We start from the raw sequence: 17,382 nt of genomic DNA on the forward strand, positions 1-17,382 counted from the left end.
CCCGCTCCAGTTCCCGCAGCCCTATTAGGCTTTAACCATCCATCCCAAACCAGAATATCGCGTCCGTTCTTGAAAGATCTCTATCGGCATATTCCGCCGACGGATCCTCAACTACATATGGCCTGATTCCTGTAAGACCAGGGATATGTAGGCAGCTCAAGAAACAGACCACGGTCAACCTCTTCAAACCATTTTTCTCGGTCGAAATTGGCCATCATATCTTTACCCGACAACTCCTTCATCCTTCCCGGGTAAAGAGAGGCAGCTATTGATACCCAATTTTTCCCTGTATATTTTTATATGGAAAATACTTTCAAAATAGCATATGTATGATATAAGTGTGTCAACATATTTTAGTATTTTTCCTAATTTAAAAAAAAGGTTTTTTATCAAATTATTGCCCTATTTTAGCAATACAAGAACCAATAATTATTCCTCAAATTATCATTTTGGTGATTAATTTATTTTATTCTCATATTTTTCCCAAAATATATCTAAGGTAATTTTTATACATTTCAAAAGATTTATTTAGTATTTTTTAAGCTAAATTGCACACAATTACAATATTAGCCTATTTTTAAGAATTAATTGCGTTTATAATTACAAATGTGATTCCAATATTTTTAATTTAATATTTATATATTGTTAATTAATTTATCACCTTTAATTTTTTTTCAAAAATCATTTTACTATTTTTATAAAATAAAAAGGGAAAAGTGGCTATTTAAAATCTAGCCCTATTTCATTTAAATTGTAGCCCAAATCGACCACCCCAATTAACCCAATTTCAATCTCAATTGGACCGGCCCAAATCCGAAGTTCACCCGCCCATGACCCAAAACTCGCCCGGCTCCCCAATAAATCCAGGTCGTTGATCAAATTGATCAACGACCACGATTCCACCTTTCTTTTTTAATTTCCTAAACCCCCAGAACCCTAAATCATTTCACCTGAGATGCCGCCTTTGTTTCCCTTCACCCTCTCAAACTCTCTCGAACCGTCTCTGAACCCTAATCGTCTCCTACCATCTTCCGCCCTGAAACCAACTGGAAACCATGGCTTCTCAGGCCATGGGAGTCCTATACTCATATCCCCTTGCTCTTACACACATGATACATGAAGATTCGAGGCCAGACCTCGAAGGTTTGCGCCCAGGCATCTGTCGATTCAAGGTTCTCTGGTCATCTTCGGCCTTGCTCTGGCGTACTATAGTTGTTTGAGCCTGGTTCTGACCTGTCGGACTTAGATCGGTGACCTTTTCAAAGCCTTTCTCATTCTAGGGTTCTTCTGAAACCCTAACCCTTTGAGGTTTTCTCTGATTTTCTTTAGATCTATGGGGTATCTATTATCTCTTTGAGTTTTCAAATGATTTCCCTTACTTTTCTTTCGAAAATTACTTTCAAAACCTTTCTTTTCCGATTTAGGGTTTTCTGGAAAATGTTGAAGTGTTTTTATGATTTTCTTGTTTGTTATTCGTGTGTTCTCATATCATCTCTTGTATGACTGTGTTTTCCTATACCATGGTCTCGTAGACTTCTCCACTGTATTTTACCATGTTCTTATATGTTTATCTTACTGTGTTTTCCTATATGCTTTTCTGCTATACTTTTCCGGTGTTCTTGTGTTCTTCTACTGTACTTTCCTACTAAGTTTTTAAGTTTCTTTGTTTGCCTTCTACTGAGCCCTATTTAAAGTTTCCTCTAAGCATGTTTTTTCTACTATTCTTATCAGTATTTGCCTTATGTTCTTTGAATCTTTCTACTGTGATTGCATGTTACTTTGCTATCATATTTTCTCATGAGTTTTGTTGCTGGAGAAGCATGTTCTTTTCTGACACTTCTAAACATGATTTCGATTCAATTGCCTTCCCTCTCATCTTTGCTTTATGGTTTGCTCGAACTAGGGCTTTATTTAGAAACCCCTAATTCTTTCAGACTGACTTTGAGTCTTTGAACTGAGTTTGGACATTCGTTTTCATACAATGGTGAACTTTTTTTTGCTAAACTCTTCTACACTGGATTCTTCTACTAATTTACACGACAGTCTTGTTTCATTCTCACATGCTCCTTATATATGAATGAATTTTCCTCTAAATGGTTTTCACATTTGCAACTAGTGTAAATTTCCTTATAAATATAGCTTGATTGATTTCTTTCCATCTTTTACTGATTTCCTATGTGACTCGACTTACGTAAAACCCTTCTTCATCATTTATGATTTGGTTCATTCATACTAAATTTCAGACCTTGTGGTTTACTGGCTGTTAATTGATTCCCTTGCCTTATTTGCACAAACCGTGTATTGTCAAAACCATGTCCTTAAATAACCTTTATGTATTTGCCCTCAATTTCATGCTTTACACTAAGTCTTTATTTAATTCCTTTCCATAAATGGTTTTACCCGTTTGAATCTGAATCCCTTAATTAAATGGAGTCTTATGTAATTGCTTTACAATTAGTCTTCAATTATTTTCTTACCTTATTTCTGCATGACTTTCACACTATAAATACATGACTCTTTAACACAAAGCACACATGATTTTTAATAATCCTCCACTACTACAATTCACAATTCTCTTGAACTCTTACTCTCACATAATAGAACTATCTCTTCTTGTCTGCATTCTGACTTTCACAAGACGACTGCTTTTCCCTATTTGTTTCCTTCAAACTGGTATGTCCTAGTTTTAATTTTCTGCATCACCACAATGTGTTTACTTACAACTTTCTACATCTATGTCTTTTTACTACTTCTGGAGATTTAAATACTTAAACTAGCATGTTGGTTTCTTTTGCTTGTTTTGTTATGAATCCCTATCCCTATTCCCTTTATGTGCTTTGAGTTACAGGTTTAAAACTTGGAAATATGCGAGTTATTGTCTATGGATTAAACATGATCCCTTAGGGGATCCTGACCTCTAAACAATATGTTCTAGTAGGCTTATGGGTGTGCCAGCATCTCTCATTGTTGAGTTATGCCCACTAGCCTGCATTTATCTCTTGATACTCCCCATTCCCTGTATCCCTATGTGTATTGTCTCCCTTTCCCTTTTCCCCTTTTGGAATTCTACACTTGCACTCTCCTTCTTAGTTCCTAAGTTTTGCCCTCCTCTTGTGAGCCTTGCCTTGGGACCTTGAGTTCCCTCCGAACTTGGACACCTGAGGGCTGGCCCTTCCACACTGCACTTTCGCTTAATATAGTGACACATTTGGGTGTAAGCACTACCCGGAGTTCTTATGAAGCTCTTAGGGGACTCTGACACACCCAAGTGGTAGCAAGGCTTTGAATTATGATCTTTGGAGTTGGTTTACTTCATACTTCACACAGGAAGTCTGTATCAGGCTCTCCTTGGTTATAATTGTCAATTTCTTATGTATTTTTTTATTTTTTTGGATTGTAATAACTTTATAATAAACTTTTGGGGATGTTTAGTAAAAAGGGAGGGGTAACCATGCATGTAAAAAACTTATGCATTTTTCATGTAGTTACCATGCCTATAAGACTTATGCATTTTTTCATATAGTTACCATGCCTATAAGATTTATGCATTTTTTCATGTAGTTACCATGCCTATAAGATTTCTGCATCTCATTTAGTTACCATGTCTATAAGAACTTCTGCACTCTCATTTATATGCCATGACTATAGGAATCCTGCACTTTCATGTAAATATTATGTCTATACCTTCTGCACACGCACGTAGAGAATATGCCTATAGGTCCTTTCTGATTCTTGCATACCCGCTTTTCACTAGGCAAACGTATCTATAGGTCCAAATAACCAAAAAATGTAATCAGATATCACGCAACACTTAGATATAATGTTGTAAAATTTTTGTACTCTTCTATGTCTATAACAATGTTTTAAGTTGGCAAACACATAGAAAGCATGCCTATAGGGGTTCTAATTCAAATCTGAATCACCTCACTCGTTGGTAAGTTTAAAAAACTAGTAGTAATAACGTATTACCAATGGCAGAACTTGCGCTCGTTCTTTTAACTGGCAACTTTCTTTCACTTAAATCAACATGCAATCAGTTTTCTTCTTTGTTTATGAAATCAGTAAATATCATGCCTATAGGTTCCATCCAACACTTAGGCAAGCCTTAGGATAAACTTATAAACTGAATCAGATTTTATTAACTATAACCAGCAGGCAGGCCTGATTCGGGCTTCTTATCTGAACTATGTAATAAATCAGTCTGCCTCTACCTCTTTAAGTTTTAATTAGACCTTAAACAGTACGTGTAAGACATGCTAAAATATGTGTTTTCTCTGGGTTTTAAAGGAGGCCTGCTTGAGCCTTATTTGTTTATGTGGTTTCCCCATATTTGCTATATGTGTTTTGACTGTCGCCTTAGAATTTTTACCTTTGAAACTATAAAAGCCCAACATCCCTTCCCTTTAGGATTAGCAGTCGTAAATGCCTCCGAGACTGATAGGATCGGGGCGGGTAATAGCATGCAATAAGAAAATGAGACTATTCCGTCTTTTAATACCTAAACGGGTGGGAAAGGGTAGACATGGATATGATGACCACGCGATAACACCACGTGTATAAGTGGTTACTGGGTGTTGTGTGGGGTGATCCATATTATTAATAAATCTAGGACCCCCTTTCCTTTGTTCTTTGTTTCTTTTAAATCTCTTAAACGTTTCTTCTAAATCAGCGGCTTTTTTTTAATGATTTCCGACTTTGTTTATTTCTAACCTTTATGTGAAAATCCCCTCTTATTTGAAGCCTTGCCTGTCTATATGTTATTTGTACCTTAAGTCACGACAATAGCTTGGCTGGGAATCATACTAGTAGATTCTGAGGGGTGCCTAACACCTTCCCCTTGGAATAATTTCAAGCCTTACCCAATCTCTGGTTATCCAAACAAAAACCCTTTTTAGTGTCCTAATTCACTTAAATCATTAGGTGGCGACTCTTCATTTCTCTTAAACCCAATTCCTGAAAGGGATCGAGTTGTCCTCCCAAATGTCATAAACCCGATTTCGCAAGAAAAAGGGGGCGCGACAAGTTTGGCACCCACCGTGGGGCTAAAATAATAGTGATTATTTTCTTGTTTGTTTTGTCACGTAAATGCACAATATCCTTCACTCTTCTTTTTACCAAGATCTTTCGATTTCAGGATAATGTCTGGCCCGCCGAGCAAAATCGAGAATGACTACCCCGAGAACCGCGGCGGAAGCAGTATGGCTGTTCCAGTGATTGATGCGATGCCACAGGACCCTGATAACGCATTTGGGTCAAGTCACCAATGATATCATACAGCCCACTGACCAACAAAAAAGCTCAAAAAGCTCAAAAAGCAGGCTTGCGAGGCACGCGACAAGTCGACGAAGCCCCGTTCACCAGTGATATCATACAGCCCACTGACCAACAAAAAGCTCAAAAAACCCCGGCCCGGTTGGAATGGGAAGGGTTTAACCATGATGTTCCAATTGAATATCTAATGATCTGGAGGGTTTACCCATGTTAATAAGGTGTTAGGGAATTGAAATAAACGTAGAACCACCATTAGAACTTACCTTTGATGGTGGAGGGACCTTTGAGGAGTTAGGTTCTTGAGATATTACCTTTTAGAGCATGTTTTTGTGTTTTGGGGTGTGGGGTATGAAGTAGAGCTTTAAAAAATGACCCCCCCCCCCTCCCGGGTGCTCTCTTGCGCGCCTGGACGTGCATACTGAGCATTATTTAGTAAATCGAACATAACAGCTTAATCAGAAATCCGTTTGGGCTCCACAATATATCATTCGAAACATATTTCAAAGGGATACAACTTTCGTGTTTTATAGTTTCCCAAATTTCGAGAGGAAATTTACAAATCCTTCTAGAAGATAGCCTTCCATAAACGTAGTCTATTTTATCGATCTTATGCACAACACTCTTCGTCTTGATTCCAAAACAACTATTTTCACTCATACTAATCCCGGTAGTACTTCATGTGTCCAATATTCCATCTTAATACTCATTTAACATGTCCACACCTAGTCCAAATTGACGGAGTGTTACATTATCTCCCCCTTAGGATCATTCGTCTTTGATTGATTGTCCTGACTGTAACTTTGGCTAACTCTGGACCTTAAACGAGTCTGGTGGAAACATGAACATTCATGAACACTTGCATATTAAACTTAATGAATACATGATTACTAAACTACTGAGATACTAAACTGAATGACTACTACATTTATTGAAAACTGAGCTGACTAAATACTAAAGGACGTGAATACTATAATATAAGGTCTGGATGAAAAGGTTAGTTACCTTCATCATTTATCCGAAACACAGGCCACCTATCATAGCATAGCACAAGCCTCATGGGGCATCATAATGCGCATAACATGAAATATATACGTGAATATTGGTCTGCCATAAATACATAAATACTGAACTAACATGGATATATTAACACTGTACTGGTAGGAATATTTGAGTACTAAACTGATATCAATCTGAGTACTAAGCCGGCATGAATATCAGAGTACGGGACTGACATGAGTATCTGAGTATTGAAATGATATGAGTATCTGAGTACTGAACTCACACAAGTATCTGAGTATAGGAAACTTAAATGTCATAACATGATACGTGAAGTACTAGGTGTACATCCGCTAATTTTGGTGGAAACTACAACTCATAAGTTATTTTTCCAATCTTCTGTAGGATCCTATACGACCCGATGTATATGAGACTAAGGTTTCCTTTCTTCCCAAATCTTATAACACCTTTCGTAGGCCAAACTTTCTGAAACACCCAATCATCAACTTGAAACTCTAGGTCTCTATGCAACACATCTGAATAGGACTTTTAGTGACTCTGAGCCGTCTGCAAATGATCTTGAATCAACTTGACTTTCTCTATCGTTGATACACTAAATTTTGTATCGACCCGATCGGTCGTTTTGGGTGTTGTAGTCCGATCCCCCTATTTACTACTCCTTTTGTGCTCTATACCTATTGTATGACTTACCGGGTTAGTTGGTTTGGGTCCAGAGAGATTTCGAAATGAATTGAGACACTTAGTCTCATAATTGAAAGCTTATTGTGGAAAAGTTGACTTGATGTTGACTTATGTGTAAACAACTCTGGAATGGAGTTTTTATATCTCCGTTAGCTCCGTTAGGTGATTTTGGACTTAGGAACGAGTCCGAAATGTGATTTTGAGGTCTGCTGTTGAATTAGGCTTGAAATGGCGAAAGTTGAATTATTTTTTGGAAAGTTTGACCGGGAGTGGTCTTTTTTTTTATCTGGGTCAGATTTTGATTTCAGAATTTGTAGTAGGTCTGTGCTGTCTTTTGTGACTTGTGTGCAAAATTTGGGATCAATTTGACGTCACTTGATAGTTTTTGGTGTCGGTTGTTGAAATATTGAAACTCAAAGTTCATTAGGCTTGAATCCATGCGTGATTCATGCTTTTGATGTTTTTTAAGGTTATTTTAGGGTTCGACTAAGTTTTTATGAGGTTTTGGGACTTGATGGTATGTTTAGTTGAGGTCTCAGGGGTCTCAGGTGAGTTTCCGATGGTTGGTAGGTCATTTTTGGACTTAGGATGTTGATGAAGATTGTTGGTTTTTGCTGGTTCTTGTTTTCTTATAGGAACTACATCTGGAGGCTTTTTCTGAGGAAGATTTTATTTTTTTGTTCGCGAAGAAGAGGACGCGTTCTCGAAGGTTTGGGAGAAGAGTGCATCGCGAACACGAGATGAGTGACGCCTTCACGAAGAAAAGAAGAGGCAAGTGGGGACCACATGCTTGGTCTACGCGTTCGTGGAGGTAGGACGCGTTCGTAGTGAGAGGGGTCATAAAATCTTCGTGTTCACGAGGGAGGGGATGAATTTGTGAATGGTAAGTTTGGGGGCTGTCTCGGTTGTTCTACGCGAGCGCGAGGAGAAGGTCGCGTTCGCGATGAAGGAATAACTCGGCAGAATAAAGGATTCAAAATTGAGGGTTTAGAGTTCATATCACAAAATTTATTTGGGAGCTCGATAGAAGGAAATTTTTGAGGGATTTTCAGGTCGGTGTTTTGGGTAGGTGATTTCTATCTAGTTTTGGTTAATTCCCAAGATTATGCCTTTTCTTCTATCATTAATTTTGTGATTTTGGGTGGAAAATTGGGAAAATGAAGAAGAGTTCTTAGGCTAGATTTTTGAGGTTTTGAATGGAATTTTGATATTCGATTTGAGTAAATTATGTATGTTTAGACTCGTGGGTGAATGGGCTTTTGGAATTTGTGACTTTTGTTGGTTTTCGAGATGGGCCAGGGGTCAGGCGTATACCCAATTTCGGATTTTTGAGTTATTGCTTCGTAATTTCTTGTAAAATTGATTCCTTTGGCCCGCATTGATTGTGTTGTACTACTTGCGGCTAGATTTAGTTCATTTGGAGGCTGATTTGTGAATCAAAGGCATGTTGAAATGGAGTTTTGTTCGGATTGAGGTAAGTAACACTTTTAAACTTAGTTTTGAGGGTAAGAAACCCCGAATTATGTGTTATGTGATTGGTGTTGAGGTGACACACACGCCATGTGACGGGCGTGCGGGTATGCACCGTGAGAATTATGACCCGGTCCATTCCATGGCACTGTATCTTGTTGATATCCATGTTTTCATCATGTGGTAAAGTGATTGAGATGTAAATCATGCTAGAGAGAATTTTTAGGCTATATGTTGGTACTGTTGGGACCCATAGTTGTCATTTCTTGATGTTGATTTACTGATTTCATTGATATTTCGTACTCAGTCATATACATTCATTTCATATCATATCTCAGTATATGTTGTTATTTATTAATACATCATATCATCATATTCGGGCTAGTTTCATGCTATTGTGAGCCCCTGAGAGAGACTGGAGAGATTGATGACTGAGTGAAGCTGAGGGCCTGATTATGAGTGATATATATGGGATTGGGATGCATGCCACAACGGTTGTACTTATTTATGATAGCGCTTGTACTGAATGAGCCCATCCGAAGTCTGTACAAGCTCCCAATGAGCGCAGTTGAGGGATGGATCTTCACTGGACATGGATCTTGTCCGAATCATTATATACCTGGGGATGGATCTCCCTCACGGGCTGCATTGGCCCTACCCAGTACTGAGTGATTGATGGTCACTTGATATATATATTTCGGGATGGATCTTCCTTGGGCCAGATTGGCCATATATAGTACTGAGTGATTGAGCATTCGAGAGTGTGCGGACATGAGGCTGGCAACATGGTGCATCACACACAACCTGTGCGTTGACTAGTAGAAGTAGAGGAGTACATTCTTCATATAATTCACCAATGATCTATCTCACTGTTTTGAGTTTATTTGTTGAACTTTAAAGCATGCCTACATTCCTGAACTATTATTTTTGTATTGAACTGTGCCGGTTGAGTTCGTCACTACTTTCAGTCCAAAGGTTGGATTTATTACTTATTGAGTTTGTTGTACTCAAGCTACACCCTGCACCTCGTGTGCAGATCCAGGTGCTTCCGGTCACGCCGACTGCTGAGTGAGGATTCAGGATCTCGGGAGACTATCAAGGTAGTAGCATGGCATTCGCAGGCCTTGACTCTCCTTCACTATCTTCACTTGTAGTTCAATTCTGATTCCTTAGACATTGTAGTATATTGTATCCTTGTATAGACGCTCATGTACTCGGTGACACCCCTGTTTGGGACAAATTTGTATTGAGCTACAAATATATTTATGTTTTTAAAAGGGTTTTCCTTAAATATTAAGTGCTTCCGTATATTTTTCAAAGCTTTTACTGTGTTGAAATGGTTGAGTAGTTGCTGCCTAGCCATCACGATAGTTGGCTTTGGGTCGTGACAATTTTTGTCCCAACAGCTCTGCTTCGTCAACTTCGAACCAACCAATTGGCGATCTATACCTTTGCCCATACAATGTCTCATATGATGCATATTGATATAAGAATTATAGCTGTTATTATAAACAAACTCAATGAGTCGTATGTGATCATCCCAATTTGATCATGCTTTCAAAATAATCGAGATAATACTGTTATAAAGTCTATATGTACAACCTCCAGTCATGAGTATGTGTAAACTATGGTAAGATACTAGGCTTTCTGCTGCTCGACTTTCATTTTCCGATACTTTAGACACTTGGCCAAAAAGTCTGTGACGTTCTTTTTTTTTGTCACTCCACCAATAAATCTCCTTGAGATCATGATACATCTTTGGGGTACCTGGGTGGATAGATATCTGGAATCATGGGCTTCTAACACGATCATCCTCTCTAAGTCCATCTATGTCATAGTCCGTCTTGGCACCTAAAAGTACTATTGTCTCCCCCTCAGACCAAAGGTTAGGGTCTTGTACTTGTAGATACTTTCCTTTTGTTGGGATCCGAACAACTTTCCTTTTCTTATGCAATTCCTTGCACTTTACGTCAGTGACGACTCATCTTCCGAGTTACTTTTGAGCAATCTTCCATTTTCCACATCTGGATTTTTTGAAATTCAACCTAGCCCATAAGCCTTAGTATCCATTTTCCAGATCTGGAATTTTCTAGAAGATCAGAATCTCGCATCTACATGTTCTATAAGTTTGAACAATTTGTATCAAGACGTAACCCTACCCCAAGATGTAATCGCATGATATACCACATAACTCAAATACTCGTAGCAATGATTTTAATCACAATAGCTGCTCAAAATAACCCAGTACCAGCAATAAACCTTAAATCAACAAAGCCTCGTTCTAAAACCTTTGTATAGTGCAGATGATGAAAGAAACACGCAGAAACTCATAACTACTTATCAGATCAACAAGTCATGGAGCTCCCTCTCCTCCAACAGGAACTACAGAAAATTTCTAAGCCAACTTTCGATATTATCCTTCCAAACATGCTGTAATCAAATCCGATAGTATCCATTTTAGTTCCAATAACCTCCCCTTAGCAAAAACAGGCTAGTCTACTGACATGCCACATCAATACAATCTTAAGCCACAACTCGTTCAATCCATGCACCAGATAGCAACATTCCAAATGTACTCAATCCTAAAAATGCCTCAAATGAGGGAACTACCTCGCCAACTTAACAAGTACCATCACAGTGCCATGCTAAGAGCCTAGCACACAACGTAGAACCAAATCACATGAATCCAACACATAGGATCATACGTCAACATAACTTTGCTGCAGGGTGTGATCCCATCCAAACGTTGGTCCATATTATATACCTCGAGTCACCTTGCTCAAAATCAATAACAACGTGAAATTCAACATCACCCAAAGTGCATTACCATAACCACGAAGAGAAAATAACACAATACCACGATCCAGAAAGAACATAGCCAACACACAATCATGCAATACCTAAATACTCATCCCGCTCAAATACCGATATAAGGCCCAAATAGAATCGCACCATGTGTGCATATAACAAGCAAATCACAGCTACTCGTAGCATAGAAGGGAAATTCACAGATCATCTCAGAACACAAATAAGCTCAACAATGACTGAATGGCACCTCCCACAATTATGGGAGTTTTGAGTCAACAAATCTTACCCGGTGCAGAACACACATCCATATTGGGCCTACCGGTGAACCCCAAATCAACTTTGGTCGCCCACAATAGATAAATAATGCTCCAAAAGCCCACAATGACGGAATCACAACATATACTATCCTCTGTCTAGCATCAACCACAACTTCACAGTCCATAAGCACAAAATAATTTACTTATGAGAACTCCCAGTCTCCAAATCCATAGAACAAATGAATCATCATATCTGATCTAAACTCCAGCACCTGAATGTCTAACTCTTCTCCAATACATGACCATCCCACGGGGAATACTTCTATAATTCTTATGTGTCACAAAGAAGAATTTGAACATCAGCAACCGATTAACCAGGAGAGTGCCACAATACCAATGAAGTATCCAAAAATCAAAACACATAGCCCCTTCTAAAATTTATACTCATATCAAGCCATACTAGATAGTTATGTCATTTACCTAGTTATCTGAAAGTATCCATGTTGCCTAAGGACTCATGACATTCCCTTCAAAATTGGATTGTGACCTTACACATGCAAATCTCGATCCTCCACAACATACCACATATACTATGACATCATACGAAAAATACGAAAACTTCATAATTGATAACTAGGGATTTTGACGTGTTTTATGCTCCTTCTTGCTTACGCTTTGATTATAAATTCTTATAAAATAGTCTAATAAGTTGTGCTTGATTGCAAGTTTGATCAACAAAGTGACAAAATGTCAAAGTTCAGCTCAAAAGGAGTGAAACCTGCTCAACTACCAAAGACAAGGCAAACTCAGGACAAATAGGCCTAGTGCGGCCGCACTACACTTTGTGCGGTCCGTACTAGGGAGATTCAGAGAGTAGATTTCAAGGCATAAAACCTAGTGCGGCCGCAGTCCATTCTGTGCGGTNATGGAAATATATCACCCAATCTATATCTCAATCAAACTCTTTTTGTCAAGTCTAATCTATCTGAACACACTCATAGTCACATCATACTCATCATATAGCAATCCGACCACTCATCTAGCCACAAGCTCTACTCATAGGGACGTTACCGGATATATAAGTCCAAAAGGACGTGCCCACATAATCAACATCTCTATGCTCAAGCTACAGTCAGAACTCGGCCTCAAGTCCTCAGACTTGCCTATCATAAACACCAAGAAATCACATTTTGCACTTCGTCCAGGGAATCACAAGTCGTCAATACACAGCTGATACTGAGCGCTCACTTATGCACACGAATGCGTGGAAAGGAATTGAAAGAGTTATGCTTCAAGCGGAATCAATGTCGCACGATAAGGAAAGAAAGATGGGAAGTATATCCTAAATGCTCTGTAGCCTCTCGAAGATAAGTATGGACGTCATCATACCGACCGCAAGACTCTACTAGACATTTGCTCATGACTTGTAGAACCTATGAACCTATGGCTCTGATACCAGTTTGTAACGACCGAAAATTCACTAATCGTGATAGCACCTAACCCAATCCAATAGGTAAGCCAAATACTAACTATTCAATTGCAATAATAGTAATTAAACAATTAAGCAAAGGGATTTTCTAAATCTTTTACATTCCCCGAGGACTAGTAGTACAAATCATGAGCTTTTAAGAATAGAGTTTACAAAGCTAATATGAAGTAAATACATCATCTGTTTGAAAAATAAATAAATAAATAGAGTTTATAGTTTTGAGGCTACCATGAACAAGAGGCAGCTACAATGGGAACGCAGGTACATCTTCCAATTCAGCTCTCATGGAACACAGCAACATCGAAATCGAAATTTGCACGCAATGTGCAGGAAGTGTAGTATGAGTACAACGACCCCATATACTAAAAAAGAAACAAACCTAACCTCAGGTTTAAAGTAGTGACAAGCTGGAACAAATATCGGGTCCAATACCAATAACCAACAGCAGTTCAGAACAGCGTAAAGCATATAAAAAAGGAAATAACTCAAAGATACACTTGTCTAACTTTTTGCACAGTTTTTTCGAAAATTGTTTCACTTTTCAAGAATATTAGCGATAACCCGAATCCTTTATCGAAATCATCAAAAAATTATGCGATAGTTTGAAAACTATAATTTTCCTTTAAAATCCTTTCCGCAATAATAAAAAATGTTTCATTTCCAAATAACAAAGGTGAAATACCAATCAATGCCCGCATATCAATGTATGAAAATAATGAAGGATGTGAAGCCATACCGCACGAGGAAAAATGCATCTTTATGCCTGTATGCCATGTATCTCAGAGATAAATCATGTACTCTCACTGCCTCGAATCCTCTCTCACTATGGTCAACACTCAACACACTCAAACGCTCAGCGTTGTATAATGACCGCTGTGACGTGCAGCCCGATCCACGTATATATAGTCGACTGCGCTCACTGGGGGTGTACAGACTCCGAAGGAACTCCTTCAGCCCAAGCGCCATGTCATTGCGGCGTGCAGCTTGATCCAGTCTCATTCGATGTGCGACCCAATCCATAATATTTGTATATAAGTAGCCAATCCATTTTCATAAATATAATCAATATATCGTTACAGCATGCAGCCCGATCCCAAAAGTAGAATAGATATAATATGCTGCAGCGTGCAGCTCGATCGCAAAATGTCACTCTCGCTCAGGCCCTTAGCCTCACTCGGTCATTAATACCTCCAGTCTCACTCATGGGCTCGCAATGTCATGAAACTAACCCTACAACAATGATATGATGTATCAATATATAACAACGGAGACTGAGATATGATACGAATGGATGAGTATGACTGAGTACAAAATATCAATCAATATCAGCATTAAGCGTAAACATGATATTTAGCATGATTGACAGCTTAATTAATTAATCACATGGTGAACCCAGGGCCACTATACAGTGTCGTGTAGCTAACGAAGCCACCACTCACAAGGTTCATGCCCAGACGCCCGTCACCTCAATAGAAATCACATAGCACAAAATTTGGGGTTTCATACCCTCATCATTAAGTTTAGAAGAGTTACTTATATTAAACAAGCAAATTCCAACGCTGAGCAAGCCAAGCGATGCTCCAAGGATGCCATCACACGCGTAGCGACCTTCGAACGGCTCAAAACTAGAAAAAAGCAACTCAAATACATCAGATAAAGCCCAATTAAGCAATTACAAATGATAAAGATTGGATTCTACATCAAGTTCCAAGTACGGCAATAAATTACACCCGGGACCATGCTTGGAAACTCAACAAAACTCACAAAATCCGACAACCTATTCAATTGCGAATCAAACCATAATAGTTTCACTCAATTCTGACTATAATTTGATGTTCAAAACTCAGAAGTTCATATTATGAAACTTTAGGTTAAAACCACAAATTTCCTCTTTTAGTTCATCAACCAAAACCTAAAATTGAACATAGATTCATGAAAAATAACCAAGACCGAGTGTAGAACACTTACCCCAATCCATGTTATGAAAATTGCTCCAAAATTGCCCCAATCAGCACTTGGAAATGTTAAAATGAAGCCAAAATCGCGAAGCCTTGTATTTATCATTCTTCCCAGCACTTCCGCTTCTGCGCCATAATAGTCGCTTATGCGGCGTCGCTTCCCCGACATGAGCTCCGCTTCTACGGACTCAACTAAGCAAATGACCCCCACACCTGCGAATTAACATCCATTTTTGCACAAGCGCAGGTGCGCAACCAAACACGCTCCTGCGCAAAATCTTGCTCATGCACCCAATATTTTTGCTTCTGCGAGGCCGCAAATGCGCCCCTATTCCCACTTCTGTGATCCATTCAAACCAGACCTTCCTTCTCTTCTGTGATCAACCGTCTACATCTGGGGACTCGCATATGCGTGCATTCTTCAGCAAATGCATAAACACTTGAATCAGTAGCCTTCAGCAACGGCAACATGAAGAAGAATGACCTAAAATCAAATCAGAAACACACCCGAGCCCCTCGCGACCCTTTCCTAACATACCAACAAGTCCCATAACATACCACAGACCTACTTGAGGCTTCCAAAAACACATAACAACATCGAAACGATTAATCACACCTCAATTCAAAATCATTGAACTTGAAACTTCAACTGATACAACCGATGTCGAAACCTATTAAATCACGTCTGTTTGACCGTAAATTTTGCACACAAGTCATATTTGACATTATGGACCAGCTCCAACTTCCGAAATGGGAATTCGATCCCGATATCAAAAATTCCACTCCTGGTCAAACTTTTCAAAATTCCATCTTACGCCATTTCAAACCAAATTCCACTACGGACCTCCAAATCACAAACCGGACCCGCTCTTAAGTCCGAAATAACCCAACGGAGCTAACGGAACAATCAGAAATCCAATCCAAGGTCAAATTCAAAAAATGCAAACTTGGTCAAACCTTTCAAATTTAAAGCTTCTAGTTGAGAATCATTCTTCCAAATCAGTTCGGAATAGCCTGAAAACCAAATCTGACAATTCACATACGTCATAATATATCATACGGAGCTACTCATGCCATCAAACAACTACGCAGAGTGTATACTCTCAAAACGACCGTCGGGTCATTACATACCCCTAGGCTCTTTTCTGATGAAAACTATAGTGATCAACTATATGCCTGATGCGGTTAAATTCTTAACATGTTACACTGTCGGGTTTGGCATATGAACTATTATCATGAAACTTGTGGCTCCATTTCCACGAATTAAAAATAGACTTGATCTGTGAGGTAAAATACCTACGGATACACTACCATATAAAAACCTTGTCGTTCAAAGTATACCATTATCTGATAAACTCACTCATGCACCGTCGGCGAGTCTGGGTCTAATATGGCTTAAATAGTAAATAAGGTATTGATGGTTATGTAAATACTTGGTAAATGTTGTTGTTAGTTCATAAGAAGTGTTGTTGGGTGATTTTTGTTGTGAATTGTCGTAGTTGTTGTTGGTGTGTGTTTGTAAGAATTGTAAGCTGTACCGGTGGATCGGATTGCGGTGCGATGCAACACGAAGTCTCATAAGGTGTGGGTTATGGTGATAAGGTCAGCCGAGGTAATAAGGGGTGGAAGTGATCGAATATCACCTATTAAACTAAAAAATATGAGCAAAAGTTGGAAATTATGTGCATGTGGAAATGTGGAATGGGGGGAAAGCAGCGAGATTGCAGTGTATCAAAATGTTTGGTCTGAATTGATTCCTTCCTCGTGCATTTGATTGTTGTTTTGACTATTATTGGGACCTACACTACAAGAAAATGAGGGCTTTAGCGAGGGGATAATCTAGGTCGATTGAAAGATCCAATTCGGGTTCGTTATAAGTTTAGTTAGCGCACGTCAAAAAATCCGGTCGTCATCCGTCGTTAAAAGTACCCGACGTTAAAAGTTACGACACCGGTTTACAATCCGGTCGTTAAAGGCATCTTAGCGACGGCATAATTTTCGGTCGTTAGAACATGCTTTTTAAGCGACAGGATGGTTTCCCTCGTCTAGATTGATGTTACTCCATGTCGTTAAATAGGTCTTTAAGCCAAACAATGTATGTAAGTCCAATTCAGTACTCTTTAGCGACGATATTTCCTTCGTTAATTGGTAATAGTTACTGTTTTAAACAACCAAAATTCTCTTCATTAATAAGTCATGTTATCTATGTTGAGAAAAGCCTGGTCCTTAAAAGATGTTATATGACACTATTTTTCTGTCGCTAATATGAAAATGTAATAAATTAATAAAAATTTAAAATACATGAATAGTAATGATATTATTTAGTTATGCTTTTCATACACGCTCGCCAACAACATTTGGAAAATAAATCAAATACTTGATACTTGTTAATTACAAAGAACTAAAGTATCATATTTGAAAGCAGTTACAG

This window comes from Nicotiana attenuata, unplaced genomic scaffold, assembly GCF_001879085.1.
Source record: "Nicotiana attenuata strain UT unplaced genomic scaffold, NIATTr2, whole genome shotgun sequence".
NCBI lineage: Eukaryota > Viridiplantae > Streptophyta > Magnoliopsida > Solanales > Solanaceae > Nicotiana > Nicotiana attenuata.